We start from the raw sequence: 24248 nt of genomic DNA on the forward strand, positions 1-24248 counted from the left end.
TGGTTGAATCTGCAGATGCTAAACTGCAGAAATGGAGGGCCAACTGTAAAGTGGATTTTCAACTGCAGGAGGTCAGTGCCCCAACCCTCAAGTCGTTCAAGGGCTGACTGTATTGCAAAATCATCACCACAATAAGTCTATTTACATCCATCACCACACATAGTTACAATTTTTTTTTCTTGTGATGAAAACTTTTAAGGTCTACTCTCTTAGCAACACTTAAATATAGAATACACTATTACTAATGTAGGGGCGCAAAATTTGCTACCCCAAAATGTGTCTCTTTGGCATGAAGATTATATTAGCCTTTTATTTTTAAGGCCCAAAAGCCACAGGAAGAAACTTTGACCTTCCCCCTAACCTCTTAAAATAATGTTCCAGGAAGGGAGCTATCACCAGAGATACTACAGTACAAACTAGGTGTGGTAGATAGGGAGGAACCTAGCAAAATCCTAGTTAAAATTCCTCTCTGTGTCCCATTGTCTCTGCATGACCCAGCAAACATTTGTTTACCTAATAGCTGCTTATGCATCTCCATGTAAATTGCCTTCCTCTCCTTTGAAGTCCCAAACCACTACCCCAATGCCCTCTTTTGTCTTTAGGTGAAGATGGTATTTAAGGTGAGGGTTTAGACCATTACTCAGTTCTCCTGGGTCTTTCCTGTGTACACATGTTATAAAACTTTTGTTTGATTTTTCTCCTGTTAATCTGTCTCATGTCAATTTAATTGTTAGACCAGCCTGAAGAACTTAGAAGTGTAGAGGAAAACTCTTCCTCCCAGATACTAGCTATAGTCACCATTGCTGTACATTACATCTCCAGAACTTATTTATTTTGTAACTAGAAGTTTGCACCTTTTGACCACCTTTAAAATCTTATTTGGCTGCTTTTAGTAATCTATTTTATATGTTTTTATAGTAGTTTAAAAAGTGTTATATAGTTTATATAGCTTATAAAGTGTTTTGACAGTTACATTGCACATTAACATAATTTTTGCTTGAGAAATGAAGACTTTTTCTGACAGAAAGTAAATTTGATTTTGCTGATTAGGTTGATAATGAGGACTAGCTTTACTATTTAGATTATGTAGTGGACATTTTCTAAACCTACACTGCCCAGTAGAGTAACCACTAGCCACATGTGGCTATTGAGCTGTTTAACTGTGTCTAAGGTAACAGGAAATTTTTCATTTTAAATGTGAAAACTAAAGCAATGTAAATTTTATGATCAAAAGTGTTTTGTTGTATTGAATTTAACAATATTTAATATTCTAGCCTTTATTAGATTAAACAAGGTACCTCTAATAGAAGAAAACTGGGTATAATTGGCAGTTAGCCGGTAAGTCTTGCTAACTTTCTCGCAAAATGAAGAAATGAATGACAAATCATTAAGTAACAAATCCTTTTGAAAGTCAGGTAGTTTCCAGTTCTTCCAAAAACCAAAGGAGAAACTAATCAAATTGACAGCTATTAAATCATTAAAAATAACTTTTGAAAATAGAAAATTATGTGATTTTTGGCATATAACTAGGAAGAAAATCAAAGCTTTGGGTGACAGCACAATAACAGAATTCCTTCCATTTACATCTACTTATATAGATGGAGAAGGTTTTTCAGAGATTATTGATGCTGGACCTGTCCCATTCTAGTAATAACTAATATTCATTCACATATATTAAAATAATTTTTTTTAATTTAAAACTCCCATTCATGTCATTAGGATAGCTCTTCCAACAAATTTTTTTCTTAATAATTATTTATCAGAACCATATTAATGTTGTTTTGATAAGTTGCGTAGTAATAATGGTAATAGTAACTCAACCCAGAAGAAATGTTTTTAACACTCAGTGGAATTTTTTAAACTAAATTTCAACTTAAATATATATATATATATATATATTTTTTTTTTTTTTTGTGGTACGCGGGCCTCTCACTGTTGTGGCCTCTCCCGTTGAGGAGCACAGGCTCCGGATGCACAGGCTCAGCAGCCATGGCTCACGGGCCTAGCCGCTCTGCGGCATGTGGGATCTTCCCAGGCCGGGGCATGAACCCGTGTCCCCTGCATCGGCAGGTGGACTCTCAACCACTGCGCCACCAGGGAAGCCCCTAAATATATATGTGATCCATAAAAGACTTTACAAGACTTCTGGTACTGACCCAGATGGAGTAAGCCCACTACACCCTATCTTTCCCAATGATTAGAACTAAAAACTCTGGACAAAAATACAAAAGGACTCTTTAAAAGTAAATAGTAGGGACTTCCCAGGTGGTCCAGTGAGTGAGACTCCATGCTCCCAATTCAGGGGGTCTGGGTTCGATCCCTGGTCAGGGAACTAGATCCCGCATGCATGCCGCGACTAAGAGTCCACATGCTGCAACTAAGCAGAAGCCCGCATGCTACAACTAAAAACATGCCACAGCGATAATCCTGCATGCTACAGCTGAGACCCAGCACAGCAAAAATAAATGAATAAATATTTTTTAAAAAGAAAAGAACATATATTTTAAAAATAAATAAATAAAAGTAAATAGTAGCAGGCAGATTGGGGAGGGGACCCAAAGGTGAAGAAGGACACATACAGGAATGAGTTTCCCATATTTTTAATCTTTTATTTCCTGGCTTTGACCCAAAGATAGCCACAGCACATAACTGCACAGTTGTCACAGGCTTCAAAAACTCCTAGCGAAATGCTATATTTCTGGTCAGAAGACCATGAAAGGGAGTTCCTACAAGCAGGAGAATGTGGAGGAAGTGGAGGAGATATCCTTTTTTTTCCCTCTTCTGGCCCTACCACAAGCACAGCCCCAGTCACAGAGCTACACTGTGGTGGCAGTAGCATAGGAATTTAAAATCCCAACAAGAAACCTATCTTTTAGGCCAGAAGAACTGAGATAAATGGACCCTGTGGTCTGAAAAGTGTCAGGGGAATCCGCATTATTTTTTCTCTGTTTTATTTCACTGCTTTGCCCAAAAGTTGGCCCCAATCATGCAGAACTCTGTGGCAGCCTGGCAACTAAAACTCCAAGAAAAAAACTAATCTTTCGGGCTTCCCTGGTGGCACAGTGGTTGAGAGTCCGCCTGCCGATGCAGGGGACACGGGTTCGTGCCCCGGTCCGGGACGATCCCACATGCCGCGGAGCAGCTGGGCCTGCGTGTCCAGAGCCTGTGCTCCGCAGCAGGAGAGGCCGCAGCGGTGGAATGCCCGCGTACCGCAAAAAAAAAAAAAAAAAAAAAAAGAAAAAGAAAAACTAATCTTTCTAGTGAGAAAACTGAGAAAAGGGGATTTCTCTGGTGGCCCAGTGGTTAAGATTCTGTGCTTCCACTGCAGGGGGCACAGGTTCAATCCCTGGTCAGGGAACTAAGATCCTACATGCTGCATGGTGTGGCAAAAAAAAAAAAAAAAAAAGGAAACTGAGAAAAGGGGACCCTGGTAGCTAGAGGGTGTGGGGAAAATCTGGATAGGAGAGAGCTGGAGAAGGAAATTCCCTAATTCTGATCAATGAAAGTGATAAACCTCTGGCCAGAATGACCAAGAAAAAAAAGGACAAGACACAAATTACCAGTATCGGGACTTGCCTAGTGGTCCAGTGGGTAAGACTCTGTGCTCCCAATGCAGGGGGCCTGGGTTCCATGCCTGATTGGGGAACTAGATCCCACATGCATGCCGAAGTGAAGAGTTCACGTGCTGCAACTAAGAAGTTCACATGCCACAACTAAGAAGTCCGCATGCCACAGCTAAGACCCAGCACAGCCAAAATAAATGAATAAATAAATATTTTAAAAAAGAACAAATTACCAATATTAGGAATGAAAGAGGAGGTATTACTGCAGACCCTACAGACATCTAAAAGATAATAATAATACAGTCAGGGACTTCCCTGGTGGCGCAGTTGTTAAAAATCTGCCTGCCAATGCAGGGGACACGGGTTTGAGCCCTGGTCTGGGAAGATCCCACATGTTGCAGAGCAACTAAGCCCGTGCGCCACAACTACTGAGCCTGTGTGCCAGAACTACTGAGCCCACATGCCACAACTACTGAAGCCCGTGCGCCTAGAGCCCGTGCTCCACAACAAGAGAAGCCACCGCAATGAGAAACCCATGCACCACAACAAAGAGTAGCCCCTGCTCGCCACAGCTAGAGAAAGCCTGTGTGCAGCAACGAAGACCCAATGCAGCCAAAAATTAATAAATAAATATATTAAAATAATAATAATAATACAGTAATGCCTCGTTTTATCACTCTTCAGTTTACTGCATTTCACAGACTTTGCGTTTTTTACAAATTGAAGATTTGTGGCAACCCTGCATTTTCAGAAGGCGGTTAGCATTTTATTTATTTACTTTAAAATTTTTATGTATTTATTTATTTGGTTGCTCTGGGTCTTAGTTGCAGCTCACACACGGGCTCCTTAGTTGCAGCTCACTGGCTCCTTAGTTGTGGCTCACCACCTCCTTAGTTGTGGCATGCTAACTCTTAGCTGTGGTATGCATGTGGGATCTTGTTCTCTGGCCAGGGATCAAACCCGGGCCCCCTGCATTGGGAGTACAGAATCTTAACTACCGCGCCACCAGAGAAGTCCCGGTTAGCATTTTTTAGCAACATATATTTCTTAAGTAAGATCTGTACATTTTTTTCAGGCATCACTTACTAGGCTATAGTATAGTGTAAACATAACACCTTTTATATGCACAGGGAAACCAAAAAATTTATGTGACTCACTTTATTGCATTTTTCGCTTTATCATGGTGGTCTAGAACCAAAGCCGAAATATATCCGAGGTGTCACTGTACTCCAAATAAGTCTAGTCCTGTTAATTAAATTACTTAGAAGAAAGGGACCAATTCTTTGAAGGATTAAAAAGTACCAAAACTCACACAAGAAGAAATAGATAACCTTCTTAGTTCTAGATCTATTGAAGAAACTGAATTTGTAGTTAAAAGTCCTCCAGAGTTCCGGGTAAGATGGTGGAAGAGTAAGACGCGGAGATCACCCTCCTCCCCACGGATACACCAGAAATACAGCTACACGTGGAACAACTCCTACAGAACACCTACTGAACGCTGGCAGAAGACCCCAGACCTCCCAAAAGGCAAGAAACCCCACATACCTGGGTAGGGCAAAGCGGAGAGATTCCCGCACAGAGGATCGGTACCGAGTGGCACTCACCAGCCCGAGAGGCTTGTCTGCTCGCCCGCCGGGGCGGGCGGCGCTGGAAGCTGAGGCTCGGGCTTCGGTCAGAGTGCAGGGAGAGGACTGGGGCTGGCGGCGAGAACTCAGCCTGAAGGGGGCTAATGTGCCACAGCTAGCCGGGAGGGAGTCCGGGAAAACTCTGGAGCTGCCGAAGAGGCAAGAGACTTTTTCTTCCCTCTTGGTTTCCTGGTGCGCGAGGAGAGGGGATTAAGAGCGCTTCTTAAAGGAGCTCCACAGACGGGCGCGAGTCGCGGCTGAAAGCGCGGAGCCCAGTGACGGGCGTGGGACGCTGGGGCTGCTGCTGCCGCTGCCAAGAAGCCTGTGCGCGAGCGCAGGTCACTGTCCACACCGCCCTTCCGGGAGCCTGTGCAGCCCGCCACTGCCAGGGTCCCGGGATCCAGGGGCGGCTTCCCTGGGAGAACGCACGGTGCGCCTCGGGCTGGTGCAACGTCACGCCGGCCTCTGCCGCTGCAGGCTCGCCCCGCACTCTGTGCCCCTCCCTCCCGCCCGGCCTGAGTGAGCCAGAGTCCCCGAAGAGGCTGCTCCTTTAACCCTGTCCTGTCTGAGCGAAGAACAGACGCCCTCCGGCGACCTACACGCAGAGGCGGGGCCAAATCCAAAGCTGAAACCCAGGAGCTGTGAGAACAAAGAAGAGAAAGGGAAACCTCTCCCAGCAGCCTCAGAAGCAGCGGATTAAAGCTCCACAATCAACTTGATGTACCCTGCATCTGTGGAATACATGAATAGACAACAAATCATCCCAAATTGAGGAGCCAGGACTCAGTGCTGTGCCTCTGAGGTGGGAGAGCCAACTTCAGGACACTGGTCCACAAGAGACCTCCCAGCTCCACATAATATCAAACGGCGAAAATCTTCCAGAGATCTCCATCTCAACACCAGCACCCAGCTTCACTCAACGACCAGCAAGCTACAGTACTGGACACCCTATGCCAAACAACTAGCAAGACAGGAACACAACGCCACCCATTAGCAGAGAGGTGGCCTAAACTCATAAAAAGTCCGCAGACACCCCAAAACACACCACCAGATGTGGACCTGCCCACCAGAAAGACAAGATCCAGCCTCATCCACCAGAACACAGGCACTAGTCCCCTCCACCAGGAAGCCTACACAACCCACTAAACCAACCTTAGCTACTGGGGACAGACACCAAAAACAACGGGAACTACGAAGCTGCAGCCTGCAAAAAGGAGACCCCAAACACAGTAACATAAGCAAAATGAGAAGACAGAAAAACACACAGCAGGAGAAGGAGCAAGATAAAAACCCACCAGACCTAACAAATGAAGAGGTAATAGGCAGTCTACCCGAAAAAGAATTCAGAATAATGATGGTAAAGATGATACAAGATTCTATTTCCAAGATCCAAAATCTTGGAAATAGAATAGACAAAATGCAAGAAACAGTTAACAAGGACCTAGAAGAACTAAAGATGAATCAAGCATTGATTAAAAACACAATAAATGAAATAAAAAATACTCTAGATGGGATCAATAGCAGAATAACTGAGGCAGAAGAACAGATAAGTGAGGTGGAAGATAAAATAGTGGAAATAACTGCTGCAGAGCAAAATAAAGAAAAAAGAATGAAAAGAACAGAGGACAGTCTCAGAGACCTCTGGGACAACATTAAACGCACCAACATTCGAATTATAGGGGTTCCAGAAGAAGAAGAGAAAAAGAAAGGGACTGAGAAAATATTTGAAGAGATTATAGTTGAAAACTTCCCTAATATGGGAAAGGAAATAGTTAATCAAGTCCAGGAGGCACAGAGAGTCCCATACAGAATAAATCCAAGGAGAAATACGCCAAGACACATATTAATCAAACTGTCAAAAATTAAACACAAAGAAATCATATTAAAAGCAGCAAGGGAAAAACAACAAATAACACACAAGGGAATCCCCATCAGGATAACAGCTGATCTCTCAGCAGAAACTCTACAAGCCAGAAGGGAGTGGCAGGACATAATTAAAGTGATGAAGGAGAAAAACCTGCAACCAAGACTACTCTACCCAGCAAGGATCTCATTCAGATTTGATGGAGAAATTAAAACGTTTACAGACAAGCAAAAGCTGAGAGAGTTCAGCACCACCAAACCAGCTTTACAACAAATGCTAAAAGAACTTCTCTAGGCAAGAAACACAACAGAAGGAAAAGAACTACAATAACGAACCCAAAACAATTAAGAAAATGGGAATAGGAACATACATATCGATAATTACCTTAAATGTAAATGGACTAAATGCTCCCACCAAAAGACACAGAGTGGCTGAATGGATACAAAAACAAGACCCATCTATATGCTGTCTACAAGAGACCCACTCAGACCTAGAGACACATACAGACTGAAAGTAAGGTGATGGAAAAAGATATTCCATGCAAATGGAAACCAAAAGAAAGCTGGAGTAGCAATTCTCATATCAGACAAGATAGACTTTAAAATAAAGACTACTAGAAGAGACAAGGACACTACATAATCAAGGGATCGATCCAAGAAGAAGATATAACAATTGTAAATATTTATGCACCCAACATAGGAGCACCTCAATACATAAGGCAAATACTAACAGCCATAAAAGGAGAAATCGACAGTAACACAATCATAGTAGGGGACTTTAACACCCCACTTTCACCAATGGACAGATCATCCAAAATGAAAATCAATAAGGAAACACAAGCTTTAAATGATACATTAAACAAGATGGACTTAATTGATATTTATAGGACATTCCATCCAAAAACAACAGAATACACATTTTTCTCAAGTGCTCATGGAACATTCTCCAGGATAGATCATATCTTGGGTCACAAATCAAGCCTTGGTAAATTTAAGAAAATTGAAATTGTATCAAGTATCTTTTCCGACCACAATGCTATGAGACTAGATATCAATTACAGGAAAAGAGCTGTAAAAAATACAAACACATGGAGGCTAAACAATACACTACTGAATAACGAAGTGATCACTGAAGAAATCAAAGAGGAAATTAAAAAATACCTAGACACAAATGACAATGGAGACACGACGACCCAAAACCTATGGGATGCAGCAAAAGCAGTTCTAAGAGGGAAGTTTATAGCAATACAATCCCACCTTAAGAAACAGGAAACATCCCGAATAAACCAGCTAACCTTGCACCTAAAGCAATTACAGAAAGAAGAACAAAAACATCCCAAAGTTAGCAGAAGGAAAGAAATCATAAAAATCAGATCAGAAATAAATGAAAAAGAAATGAAGGAAACGATAGCAAAGATCAATAAAACTAAAAGCTGGTTCTTTGAGAAGATAAACAAAATTGATAAACCATTAGCCAGACTCATCAAGAAAAAAAGGGAGAAGACTCAAATCAATAGAATTAGAAATGAAAAAGGAGAAGTAACAACTGACACTGCAGAAATACAAAAGATCATGAGAGATTACTACAAGCAACTCTATGCCAATAAAATGGACAACCTGGAAGAAATGGACAAATTCTTAGAAATGCACAACCTGCCAAGACTGAATCAGGAAGAAATAGAAAATATGAACAGACCAATCGCAAGCACTGAAATTGAAACTGTGATAAAAAATCTTCCAACAAACAAAAGACCAGGACCAGATGGCTTCACAGGCGAATTCTATCAAGCATTTAGAGAAGAGCTAACACCTATCCTTTTCAAACTCTTCCAAAATATAGCAGAGGGAGGAACACTCCCAAACTCATTCTACGAGGCCACCATCACCTTGATACCAAAACCAGACAAGGATGTCACAAAGAAAGAAAACTACAGGCCAATATCACTGATGAACATAGATGCAAAAATCCTCAACAAAATACTAGCAAACAGAATCCAACAGCACATTAAAAGGATCATACACCATGATCAAGTGGGGTTTATCCCAGGAATGCAAGGATTCTTCAATATACGCAAATCAATCAACGTGATACACCATATTAACAAATTGAAGGAGAAAAACCATATGATCATCTCAATAGATGCAGAGAAAGCTTTCGACAAAATTCAACACCCATTTATGATAAAAACCCTGCAGAAAGTAGGCATAGAGGGAAATTTCCTCAACATAATACAGGCCATATGTGACAAACCCACAGCCAGCATCATCCTCAATGGTGAAAAACTGAAACCATTTCCACTAAGATCAGGAACAAGACAAGGTTGCTCACTCTCACCACTCTTATTCAACATAGTTTTGGAAGTTTTAGCCACAGCAATCAGAGAAGAAAAGGAAATAAAAGGAATCCAAATCGGAAAAGAAGAAGTAAAGCTGTCACTGTTTGCAGATGACATGATACTATACATAGAGAATCCTAAAGATGCTACCAGAAAACTACTAGAGCTAATCAATGAATTTGGTAAAGTTGCAGGATACAAAATTAATGCACAGAAATCTCTGGCATTCCTATATACTAATGATGAAAAATCTGAAAGTGAAATCAAGGAAACACTCCCATTTACCATTGCAACAAAAAGAATAAAATATCTAGGAATAAACCTACCTAAGGAGACAAAAGACCTGTATGCAGAAAATTATAAGACACTGATGAAAGAAATTAAAGATGATACAAATAGATGGAGAGATGTACCATGTTCTTGGATTGGAAGAATCAACATTGTGAAAATGACTCTACTACCCAAAGCAATCTACAGATTCAATGCAATCCCTATCAAACTACCACTGGCATTTTTCACAGAACTAGAACAAAAAATTTCACAATTTGTATGGAAACACAAAAGACCCCGAATAGCCAAAGCAATCTTGAGAACGAAAAATGGAGCTGGAGGAATCAGGCTCCCTGACTTCAGACTATACTACAAAGCTACAGTAATCAAGACAGTATGGTACTGGCACAAAAACAGAAAGATAGATCAATGGAACAGGATAGAAAGCCCAGAGATAAACCCACGGACATATGGTCACCTTATCTTTGATAAAGGAGGCAGGAATGTACAGTGGAGAAAGGACAGTCTCTTCAATAAGTGGTGTTGGGAAAACTGGACAGGTACATGTAAAAGTATGAGATTAGATCACTCCCTAACACCATACACAAAAATAAGCTCAAAATGGATTAAAGACCTAAATGTAAGGCCAGACACTATCAAACTCTTAGAGGAAAACATAGGCAGAACACTCTATGACATAAATCACAGCAAGATCCTTTTTGACCCACCTCCTAGAGAAATGGAAATAAAGACAAAAATAAACACATGGGACCTAATGAAACTTAAAAGCTTTTGCACAGCAAAGGAAACCATAAACAAGACCAAAAGACAACCCTCAGAATGGGAGAAAATATTTGCAAATGAAGCAACTGACAAAGGATTAATCTCCAAAATTTATAAGCAGCTCATGCAGCTCAATAACAAAAAAACAAACAACCCAATCCAAAAATGGGCAGAAGACCTAAATAGACATTTCTCCACAGAAGATATACAGACTGCCAACAAACACATGAAAGGATGCTCAACATCTTTACTCATTAGAGAAATGCAAATCAAAACTACAATGAGATATCATCTCACACCAGTCAGAATGGCCATCATCAAAAAATCTAGAAACAATAAATGCTGGAGAGGGTGTGGAAAAAAGGGAACACTCTTGCACTGCTGGTGGGAATGTGAATTGGTACAGCCGCTATGGAGAACGGTATGGAGGTTCCTTAAAAAACTACAAATAGAACTACCATATGACCCAGCAATCCCACTACTGGGCATATACCCCGAGAAAACCATAATTCAAAAAGAGACATGTACCAAAATGTTCATAGCAGCCCTATTTACAATAGCCCGGAGATGGAAACAACCTAAGTGTCCATCATCGGATGAATGGATAAAGAAGATGTGGCACATATATACAATGGAATATTACTCAGCCATAAAAAGAAATGAAATTGAGCTATTTGTAATGAGGTGGATAGACCTAGAGTCTGTCATACAGAGTGAAGTAAGTCAGAAAGAGAAAGACAAATACTGTATGCTAACACATATATATGGAATTTAAGAAAAAAAAATGTCATGAAGAACCTAGGGGTAAAACAGGAATAAAGACACAGACCTACTAGAGAATGGACTTGAGGCTATGGGGAGGGGGAAGGGTAAGCTGTGACAAAGTGAAAGAGCGGCATGGACATATATACACTACCAAACGTAAGATAGATAGCTAGTGGGAAGCAGCCGCATAGCACAGGGAGATCAGCTCGGTGCTTTGTGACCGCCTGGAGGGGTGGGATAGGGAGGGTGGGAGGGAGACGCAAAAGGGAGGGGATATGGAAACATATGTATATGTATAACTGATTAAATTTGTTATAAGCCAAAAAAAAAAAAAAAAAATGGCTACACATGAAATAAACTACAAAACAGAAACATAGTCAAATATGTAAAAAAAAAAAAAAAAAAAAAAAAAATGGACAACCTGGAAGAAATGGACAAATTCTTAGAAATGCACAACCTGCCAAGACTGAATCAGGAAGAAATAGAAAATATGAACAGACCAATCGCAAGCACTGAAATTGAAACTGTGATAAAAAATCTTCCAACAAACAAAAGACCAGGACCAGATGGCTTCACAGGCAAATTCTATCAAGCATTTAGAGAAGAGCTAACACCTATCCTTTTCAAACTCTTCCAAAATATAGCAGAGGGAGGAACACTCCCAAACTCATTCTACGAGGCCACCATCACCTTGATACCAAAACCAGACAAGGATGTCACAAAGAAAGAAAACTACAGGCCAATATCACTGATGAACATAGATGCAAAAATCCTCAACAAAATACTAGCAAACAGAATCCAACAGCACATTAAAAGGATCATACACCATGATCAAGTGGGGTTTATCCCAGGAATGCAAGGATTCTTCAATATACGCAAATCAATCAACGTGATACACCATATTAACAAATTGAAGGAGAAAAACCATATGATCATCTCAATAGATGCAGAGAAAGCTTTCGACAAAATTCAACACCCATTTATGATAAAAACCCTGCAGAAAGTAGGCATAGAGGGAAATTTCCTCAACATAATACAGGCCATATGTGACAAACCCACAGCCAGCATCATCCTCAATGGTGAAAAACTGAAACCATTTCCACTAAGATCAGGAACAAGACAAGGTTGCTCACTCTCACCACTCTTATTCAACATAGTTTTGGAAGTTTTAGCCACAGCAATCAGAGAAGAAAAGGAAATAAAAGGAATCCAAATCGGAAAAGAAGAAGTAAAGCTGTCACTGTTTGCAGATGACATGATACTATACATAGAGAATCCTAAAGATGCTACCAGAAAACTACTACAGCTAATCAATGAATTTGGTAGAGTTTCAAGATACAAAATTAATGCACAGAAATCTCTGGCACTCCTATATACTAATGATGAAAAATCTGAAAGTGAAATCAAGGAAACACTCCCATTTACCACTGCAACAAAAAGAATAAAATATCTAGGAATAAACCTACCTAAGGAGACAAAAGACCTGTATGCAGAAAATTATAAGACACTGATGAAAGAAATTAAAGATGATACAAATAGATGGAGAGATGTACCATGTTCTTGGATTGCAAGAATCAACATTGTGAAAATGACTCTACTACCCAAAGCAATCTACAGTTTCAGTGCAATCCCTATGAAACTACCACTGGCATTTTTCACAGAACTAGAACAAAAAATTTCACAATTTGTATGGAAACACAAAAGACCCCGAATAGCCAAAGCAATCTTGAGAACGAAAAGTGGAGCTAGAGGAATCAGGCTCCCTGACTTCAGACTATACTACAAAGCTACAGTAATCAAGACAGTATGGTACTGGCACAAAAACAGAAAGATAGATCAATGGAACAGGATAGAAAGCCCAGAGATAAACCCACGGACATATGGTCACCTTATCTTTGATAAAGGAGGCAGGAATGTACAGTGGAGAAAGGACAGTCTCTTCAATAAGTGGTGTTGGGAAAACTGGACAGGTACATGTAAAAGTATGAGATTAGATCACTCCCTAACACCATACACAAAAATAAGCTCAAAATGGATTAAAGACCTAAATGTAAGGCCAGACACTATCAAACTCTTAGAGGAAAACATAGGCAGAACACTCTATGACATAAATCACAGCAAGATCCTTTTTGACCCACCTCCTAGAGAAATGGAAATAAAGACAAAAATAAACACATGGGACCTAATGAAACTTCAAAGCTTTTGCACAGCAAAGGAAACCATAAACAAGACCAAAAGACAACCCTCAGAATGGGAGAAAATATTTGCAAATGAAGCAACTGACAAAGGATTAATCTCCAAAATTTATAAGCAGCTCATGCAGCTCAATAACAAAAAAACAAACAACCCAATCCAAAAATGGGCAGAAGACCTAAATAGACATTTCTCCACAGAAGATATACAGACTGCCAACAAACACATGAAAGGATGCTCAACATCTTTACTCATTAGAGAAATGCAAATCAAAACTACAATGAGATATCATCTCACACCAGTCAGAATGGCCATCATCAAAAAATCTAGAAACAATAAATGCTGGAGAGGGTGTGGAAAAAAGGGAACACTCTTGCACTGCTGGTGGGAATGTGAATTGGTACAGCCGCTATGGAGAACGGTATGGAGGTTCCTTAAAAAACTACAAATAGAACTACCATATGACCCAGCAATCCCACTACTGGGCATATACCCCGAGAAAACCATAATTCAAAAAGAGACATGTACCAAAATGTTCATAGCAGCCCTATTTACAATAGCCCGGAGATGGAAACAACCTAAGTGTCCATCATCGGATGAATGGATAAAGAAGATGTGGCACATATATACAATGGAATATTACTCAGCCATAAAAAGAAATGAAATTGAGCTATTTGTAATGAGGTGGATAGACCTAGAGTCTGTCATACAGAGTGAAGTAAGTCAGAAAGAGAAAGACAAATACTGTATGCTAACACATATATATGGAATTTAAGAAAAAAAAATGTCATGAAGAACCTAGGGGTAAAACAGGAATAAAGACACAGACCTACTAGAGAATGGACTTGAGGCTATGGGGAGGGGGAAGGGTAAGCTGTGACAAAGTGAAAGAGCGGCATGGACATATATACACTACCAAACGTAAGATAGATAGCTAGTGGGAAGCAGCCGCATAGCACAGGGAGATCAGCTCGGTGCTTTGTGACCGCCTGGAGGGGTGGGATAGGGAGGGTGGGAAGGAGACGCAAAAGGGAGGGGATATGGAAACATATGTATATGTATAACTGATTAAATTTGTTATAAGCCAAAAAAAAAAAAAAAAAATGGCTACACATGAAATAAACTACAAAACAGAAACATAGTCAAATATGTAAAAAAAAAAAAAAAAAAAAAAAAAATGGACAACCTGGAAGAAATGGACAAATTCTTAGAAATGCACAACCTGCCAAGACTGAATCAGGAAGAAATAGAAAATATGAACAGACCAATCGCAAGCACTGAAATTGAAACTGTGATAAAAAATCTTCCAACAAACAAAAGACCAGGACCAGATGGCTTCACAGGCGAATTCTATCAAGCATTTAGAGAAGAGCTAACACCTATCCTTTTCAAACTCTTCCAAAATATAGCAGAGGGAGGAACACTCCCAAACTCATTCTACGAGGCCACCATCACCTTGATACCAAAACCAGACAAGGATGTCACAAAGAAAGAAAACTACAGGCCAATATCACTGATGAACATAGATGCAAAAATCCTCAACAAAATACTAGCAAACAGAATCCAACAGCACATTAAAAGGATCATACACCATGATCAAGTGGGGTTTATCCCAGGAATGCAAGGATTCTTCAATATACGCAAATCAATCAACGTGATACACCATATTAACAAATTGAAGGAGAAAAACCATATGATCATCTCAATAGATGCAGAGAAAGCTTTCGACAAAATTCAACACCCATTTATGATAAAAACCCTGCAGAAAGTAGGCATAGAGGGAAATTTCCTCAACATAATACAGGCCATATGTGACAAACCCACAGCCAGCATCATCCTCAATGGTGAAAAACTGAAACCATTTCCACTAAGATCAGGAACAAGACAAGGTTGCTCACTCTCACCACTCTTATTCAACATAGTTTTGGAAGTTTTAGCCACAGCAATCAGAGAAGAAAAGGAAATAAAAGGAATCCAAATCGGAAAAGAAGAAGTAAAGCTGTCACTGTTTGCAGATGACATGATACTATACATAGAGAATCCTAAAGATGCTACCAGAAAACTACTACAGCTAATCAATGAATTTGGTAGAGTTTCAAGATACAAAATTAATGCACAGAAATCTCTGGCACTCCTATATACTAATGATGAAAAATCTGAAAGTGAAATCAAGGAAACACTCCCATTTACCACTGCAACAAAAAGAATAAAATATCTAGGAATAAACCTACCTAAGGAGACAAAAGACCTGTATGCAGAAAATTATAAGACACTGATGAAAGAAATTAAAGATGATACAAATAGATGGAGAGATGTACCATGTTCTTGGATTGCAAGAATCAACATTGTGAAAATGACTCTACTACCCAAAGCAATCTACAGTTTCAGTGCAATCCCTATGAAACTACCACTGGCATTTTTCACAGAACTAGAACAAAAAATTTCACAATTTGTATGGAAACACAAAAGACCCCGAATAGCCAAAGCAATCTTGAGAACGAAAAGTGGAGCTAGAGGAATCAGGCTCCCTGACTTCAGACTATACTACAAAGCTACAGTAATCAAGACAGTATGGTACTGGCACAAAAACAGAAAGATAGATCAATGGAACAGGATAGAAAGCCCAGAGATAAACCCACGGACATATGGTCACCTTATCTTTGATAAAGGAGGCAGGAATGTACAGTGGAGAAAGGACAGTCTCTTCAATAAGTGGTGCTGGGAAAACTGGATAGGGACATGTAAAAGTATGAGATTAGATCACTCCCTAACACCATACACAAAAATAAGCTCAAAATGGATTAAAGACCTAAATGTAAGGCCAGATACTATCAAACTCTTAGAGGAAAACATAGGCAGAACACTCTATGACATAAATCACAGCAAGATCCTTTTTGACCCACCTCCTAGAGAAATGGAAATAAAGACAAAAATAAACACATGGGACCTAATGAAACTTAAAAGCTTTTGCACAGCAAAGGAAACCATAAACAAGACCAAAAGACAACCCTCAGAATGGGAGAAAATATTTGTAGATGAAGCAACTGACAAAGGATTAATCTCCAAAATTTATAAGCAGCTCATGCAGCTCAATAACAAAAAAACAACCCAATCCAAAAATGGGCAGAAGACCTAAATAGACATTTCTCCACAGAAGATATACAGACTGCCAACAAACACATGAAAGGATGCTCAACATCTTTACTCATTAGAGAAATGCAAATCAAAACTACAATGAGATATCATCTCACACCAGTCAGAATGGCCATCATCAAAAAATCTAGAAACAATAAATGCTGGAGAGGGTGTGGAGAAAAGGGAACACTCTTGCACTGCTGGTGGGAATGTGAATTGGTACAGCCACTATGGAGAATGGTATGGAGGTTCCTTAAAAAACTACAAATAGAACTACCATATGACCCAGCAATCCCACTACTGGGCGTATACCCTGAGAAAACCATAATTCAAAAAGAGACATGTACCAAAATGTTCATAGCAGCCCTATTTACAATAGCCCGGAAATGGAAACAACCTAAGTGTCCATCATCGGATGAATGGGTAAAGAAGATGTGGCACATATATACAATGGAATATTACTCAGCCATAAAAAGAAACGAAATTGAGCTATTTGTAATGAGGTGGATGGACCTAGAGCCTGTCATACAGAGTGAAGTAAGTCAGAAAGAGAAAGACAAATACTGTGTGCTGACACATATATATGGAATTTAAGAAAAAAAATGTCATGAAGAACATAGGGGTAAGACAGGAATAAAGACACAGACCTACTAGAGAATGGACTTGAGGCTATGGGGAGGGGGAAGGGTAAGCTGTGACAAAGTGAAAGAGCGGCATGGACATATATACACTACCAAACGTAAGGTAGATAGCTAGTGGGAAGCAGCCGCATAGCACAGGGAGATCAGCTCGATGCTTTGTGACCGCCTGGAGGGGTGGGATAGGGAGGGTGGGAGGGAGACGCAAAAGGGCGGGGACATGGGAACATATGTATATGTATAACTGATTAAATTTTTTATAAAACAAAAAAAAATAAAAAAGATTAAAAAAAAAAGTCCTCCAACAGGGCTTCCCTGGTGGCACAGTGGTTGATAATCCGCCTGCCAATGCCGAGGACATGGGTTTGATCTCTGGTCTGGGAAGATCCCACATGCCGTGGAGCAACTAAGCCCATGCACCACAACTACTGAGCCTGTGCTCTAGAGCCCACAAGCCACAACTACTGAAGCCCACGTGGGCCTACAGCCTGTGCTCTGCAACAAGAGAAGCCACCACAATAAGAAGCCCATACACCACAACGAAGAGTAGCCCCTGCTCGCCACAACTAAAAAGAAAGCCTGCACGCAGCAATGAAGACCCAACACAGCCATAAATAAATAAATAAATAAATAAATAAATATATGTATATAAATATATGTTTAAAAAAATCCTCCAACAAAGAAAACTCCAGACTACAAACATTTAAGGAAGAAATAATACCAGAAAATAGAAGAGACGAGAACACTTTCCAGCTCATTTTGGGAAGTCTGCATTACCCTGAGTCCCAAACCAGAGAAAGCTATTAGAACAAATTAAAACTACAGATGAGTACCACTAACATAGATGCAGCAATCTTTTACAAAATGTTAGCAAAATGAATCCAGTGGAAGTTATCCTGGGAATGCAAGGCTGGCTCAATTTTCAAAAATTAATCAGTGTAACTCACTGTTTCAAGAGACTAAGGAAGAAAAACCATATGATCATCTCAATAGGTGCAGAAAAAGCATTTAAGAAAATTCAGGGACTTCCCTGGTGGTCCAGTGGGTAAGACTCCACACTCCCAATGCAAGGGACTGAGTTCGATCCCTGGTTGGGGAACTGGATCCCGCATGCTTGCCGCAACTAACAGTTCACATGCCACAACTAAGCAGTCTGCATGCTGCAACTACAAAGTATCCCGCGTACCACAATGAAGATCCCACATGCTGCACCTGAGACCTGGCACAGCCAAAAATAAATAAATAAATATATTTTTAAAAGCTTTGGGAACAAAAAAAGAAAGAAAGAAAAGAAAATTCAACAACTGTTTATGATTTTTAAAAAACCCTCTCAGCAAACTAGGGGTAAACAGAACTTTCATCTCCTGAGAAAGAACATCTACAAAAAGTTACAGCTAACATCATGCATAATAGGAAAGACTGAATGTTTCCTTCTAATATCTGAAGAATGCAAGAATATCTACTCTCATTATTCCCATTCAACGTCATATTGGAAATTATAACCACTGCAGTAAGGCAAGAACAAGAAAACACATACAGATTTGAAAAGAAAGAATAAAACTGTCTCTTTTCTCAGACAACATGATTGTTTATGTAGACAATATCAAAGAATCTACTAAAAAGCTCCTAAAACTAATAAATGAGTTTAGCAAAGTCACAGATAAGTAGGATATTTTAAAAATCGATTGTATTTTTATATTCTGGTAATGAACAATTAGAATTCTAAAAAATTTTAAATTACCATTTATAGTAGCTACCCAAAAATGAAATATTTAGGTATAAATCTGATAAAATATGTGCAGGATCTATATACTGAAAGCTACAAAATACTGTTGAACTATATCAAAGATCTAAAGAAATAGGGAGGTGTGCTCTGTTGGAATATTTGAACACTTAGTATTGTTATGACGTCCATTCTCTCCAAATTGATTTATTGTTTGAACATAATCCCAGTCAAAATCCCAGCAAGATTTTTTAGATAGATACTGATAACTTGAATCTAAAATTTTATATGGAAAGTCAAAGGAATTAAAATAGCCTGAACAATTTTGAAAGAGAAGAACAAAGTTGGAGGACATATTACCAGAATTCAAGATTTACTATAAAGCTACACAATTAAGATAGTGTAGTACTGGTGAAAGAGTAGAGATGTACATCATGGAACAGAATAGGGTCCAGAAAGAGACCCACGCAAATATGATCAATTGATTTTTGACAAAGGTACAAAGGCAATTAAACATAGAAGGGATAGAATTTTCAAGAAATGGTGATAGAACAAGTAGATATCCGTAGGTAAAAAATAACAAAACAAAAACAAAAAGTGCCTCGTAGAAGGGATAGAATTTTCAAGAAATGGTGATAGAACAAGTAGATATCCGTAGGTAAAAAATAACAAAACAAAAACAAAAAGTGCCTCGACCCATACTTAAATACTTTATGCAAAAACTAACCCAAGATGAAGCATAGACTTAAATGTAAAGTGTGCAACTATAAAACTTCCAGGGAATTCCCCGGTGGTCCAGTAGTTAGGACTCCACACTTTCACTGCTGAGGGCCTGGATTCAATCCCTGGTCAGGGAACTAAGATCCTGCAAGCTGCGCAGGGTGGCCAAAAAAAAAAAAGAAAAAATATTTGGGACATTGGGTTAAGCAAAGAGTTTATAGATATGATACCAACAGAAAAATTCATAAAAGAAAAAGAATAAATTGATCTTTATCAATATTAAAAACCTCTGCTCTGCAAAGGAGCTGGTTAATAGAATAAAAAGACAAGTTGCAGACTGGGAGAAATAATTGCAAATCACATATCTAAGAAAGGAATTTGATCCAGAATATATAGAGAACTTAAAAAACACAACGAAGGAGCCAAGAATATACAATGGGGAAAGGATAGTGTCCTCAGTAAATGGTGTTGGGAAAACTGGATAGGCATGTGCAAAAGAATGAAACTGGACCACTATCTTACACCAAACACAAAAATCAACTCAAAATGCGTTAAAGACTTGAACGTAAAACCTAAAACTATAAACTTACTAGAAGAAAACCCAGGCGCTAAGCTCCAGACATTGGTCTTGGCAGTGACTTTTTAGATTTGACACCAAAAGCAAAGGCAACAAAAGCAAAAATAAACAAGTGGGACTACATCAAACTAAAAAGCTTCTGTAGGGAATTCCCTGGCAGCCCAGTGGTTAGGACTCAGCACTCTCACTGCCAGAGCTTGGGTTTAGTCCCTGGTCAGGGAACTAAGATCCTGCAAGCCATGTAGTATGGCCAAAAAAATAAATAAAATTTTAAAAAATAAATAAAAAGCTTCTGTACAGCAAAGGAAACCATCAATAAGATGAAAAACCAACCTACCAAATGGGAGAAAATATTTGTAAATCATATATCTGATAAGGGGTTAATATCTATATCTATCTATCTATCTATCTATCTAAAACTCCTACAACTCAGTAGAAAGTAAAATAATCTGATTAAACAATAGGCAGAGGATCTGATAGACATTTTTCCAAAGAAGATATATAAATCCACAAGAGATAGATGAAAAGGTGCTCAAAGTCACCAATGATCAGGAAAAGGCAAATCAAAACCTTACACCTATCAGAATAGCCATCATCAAAAAGATAAGTGGTAAGTGCTGGGGAGGATGTGGAGAAAAGGGAACCTGTGTAATGTTATTGGGAAGGCAACCATTATGGAAAATAGTGTAGAAATTCCTCAAAAAATTAAAAATATAACTACTATATCATCCAACAATTCCACTTCTGGGTATTTATCTGAAAAAAACAAAATCACTATCTTGAAAAGATATCTGCACCCCCATGTTCATTGCAGCATTATTTCCAATAGCCAAGACATGGAAAGAGCTTGCATCCATCAACAGATGAATGTATAAAGAAAAATGTAATATATATGTTATTCAGCCATAAAAAAAAGAAATTTTGTGGTTTCTGACAACATGGCTGGACCTTTAGTCACTAGCTTTTTTTTTTTTTTAATATTTTTTTGACCGCACCATGTGGCATGTGGGATTTTAGCTCCCCAACCAGGGATGGAAACTGCACCCCTTGCACCCCTCCAAGAAGTGTGGAGTCTTAACCACTGGACCACCAGGGAAGACCTGGATGGACCTTTAGGGCATATGCTAAGTGAAGTAAGTTAGAAAGAGAAAGATAAATACTGTATGATATCATTTATATGTGGAATCTAAAAACAAGCAAACTGAACTCGTAGAGAACAGATTGATGGTTGTGGGGGGGGTGGGGGAGGAGGGGTAGGCGAAATGGGTGAAGGTGGTCAAAAGGCACAAACTTCCAGTTAGAAGATATGTCCTGGGGTATAATGGAGAGCACGGTGACTAGACTATAGTTAACAATACTATATATATATATTTTTTTTAAAATAAATTAATTAATTTATTTATTTTTGGCTGTGTTGGGTCTTCATTGCTGCGTGCAGGCTTTCTCTAGTTGTGGTTCATGGGCTTCTCATTGTGGTGGCTTCTCTTGTTGCGGAGCAGGGGCTCTAGGTGTGCAGGCTTCAGTAGTTGTGGCACATGGGCTCAGTAGTTGTGGAGCATGGGCTCTAGGTACACGGGCCTCAGTAGTTGTGGCGCGTGGGCTTAGTTGCTCCGCGGCATGTGGGATCTTCCTGGACCAGGGCTCGAACCCGTGTCTCCTGCATTTGCAGGTGGATTCTCAACCATTGTGCCACCAGGGAAGCCCAACAATACTATATTATTTTTGAAAGTTACTCAGAGAGTTAATCTTAAAAATTCTCGGGCTTCCCTGATGGCGCAGTGGTTGAGAATCTGCCTGCCAATGCTGGGGACACGGGTTCGAGCCCTGGCCTGGGAAGATCCCACGTGCTGTGGAGCACCTGGGCCCGTGAGCCACAATTATTGACCCTGAGCGTCTGGAGCCTGTGCTCCGCAACAAAAGAGGCCACGATAGTGAGAGGCCCGCGTACAGCGATGAAGAGTGACCCCCGCTTGCCACAACTAGAGAAAGCCCTCGCACAAAGACCCAACACAGCCATAAATAAATAAATAAATTAAAAAAAAATTCTCATCACACACAAAAAATTATGTGTGATGAAAAATGTTAACTAAAGGTATTTTGGTTAACATATCATTTCACAATATATACATATTGTGAATCCTTATGTTGTACACCTGAAACTAATACAATGTTTTATGTCAAAATTTTTTAAATGGGGAAAAAAAGAAAACAAACAACTGAATATAAAGAACAAGATTGGTAAATTAGTCCACATTAAAATGAATACTTCCATTCATCAAAGAACATCATTAAAGAAGTGGATCCACTAAGTGATAAGCTAATAGGAAACTTTTTATAAAGTTATAATGGGTGGAACCAGCGGACACACTAGTTATGCAGTTTCGCTGCTATATTTTATTTATTTATTTATTTGGAAGTATAGTTGATTTACAAAATTATATTAGTTTCAGGTGTGCCACATAGTGATTCAATATATTTATAGATTATTTTATACTGGATTTAAAGTTATTATAAATCATGGCTATAATTCCCTGTACTGTATAATATATTCTTCTTGTTTTTTTATTTTATACATAGTAGTTTGTACCTCTTAATCCCCTACCCCTATCTTGCCCCCCACCTTTCCCTCTCCCCACTGGTAACCACTAGTTTGTTCTCTATACCTATGAGTCTGTTTCTGTTTTGTTATATTCGTTTGTTTGTTTTATTTTTATTTTTGATTACTTATTTATTTATTTTTATTTATTTATTTTTTGGCCATGCTGCATGGCATGCAGGATCTTAATCCCCCGACCAGTGATTGAACCTGTGCCCACTGCAGTGGAAGCATGGCATCCTAACCACTGGACTGCCAGGGAATTCCCTGTTTTATTTTTTAGAAACCACATATATGTGATAACATACAGTATTTTTCTTTCTCTGATTTATTTCACTAAACATAATACCCTCTAGGTCCATCCATGTTGTTGCGAATGGCAAAATTCCATTCGTTTTTATGACCAAGTTTTACATATATATATATATAGGCTATTGTAAATAATGCTACTATGAACGCTGGGGAGCATGTATCTTTTAGAAGTAGTGTTTTGTTTTTGTTTTTGGATATGTACCCAGGATTGGAATTGCTGGACCCTAAGGTAGTTCTGGTTTTAATATTTTGAGGAACATCCATACTGTTTTCCATACTGGCTGCACCAATTTACATTCCCACCACCAGGGCATGAGGGTACCCTTTTCTCTATGTCCTTGCCAACATTTGTTATTTGTAGACTTTTTTGATAATAGCCATTCTGACAGGTGTGAGGTGATATCTCAATGTGGTTTTGATTTGCATTTCTCTGGTGGTTAATGACGTTGAGCATCTTTACTTGTGCCCATTGACAATCTATATGTCTTCTTTGGAAATATGTTTATTCAAGTGTTCTGGCCACTTTTTAATCTTTTTTTATATTGAGTTGTATGAGCTGTTTATATATTTTGGATATTAACCTCTTATCTGTCATATCATTTGCAAATATTTTCTCCCATTCAATAAGTTGTCTTTTGTTTTGTCAATGGTTTCCTTTGTTGTGCAAAAGCTTTTAAGTCTAATTAGGTCCCATTTGTTTATTTTGACACTAAAAGTGATTTTTAAAATAATGTTTTATAGTCTTTAAAATTTTTTTTATTTTATATTGGAGTATAGTTGATTAACAAATTCAGTTATGCATACACATGTATTTATTCTTTTTAAAATTCTTTTCCCATTTAGGTTGTTACAGAATATTGAGCAGAGTTGCTTGTGCTATATAGTAGGTCCTTGTTAGTTATCTATTTTAAATATAGCAGTATGGTCAATCCCAAACTCCCAGTCTGTCCTCCCCCTACCCTGGTAACCAGAAGTTCGTTCTCTGAGTCTGTGAGTCTGTTTGTGTTTTGTATATAAGTTTTTTTTTAAGGGTGGGGTTGCTGACAAGATTAGGGTGTGTCTCAGGTGGTCTTCTAATTTTTTTTTTAATTAAAAAAAATTTTTTTTTGTGGCTGCATTGGGTCTTCATTGCTGCGCACGGGCTTTCTC

The sequence above is a fragment of the Mesoplodon mirus genome (genome assembly GCF_964341445.2).
Source record: "Mesoplodon mirus genome assembly, chromosome: 2".
In the NCBI taxonomy this organism is placed as follows: Eukaryota; Metazoa; Chordata; class Mammalia; order Artiodactyla; family Ziphiidae; genus Mesoplodon; species Mesoplodon mirus.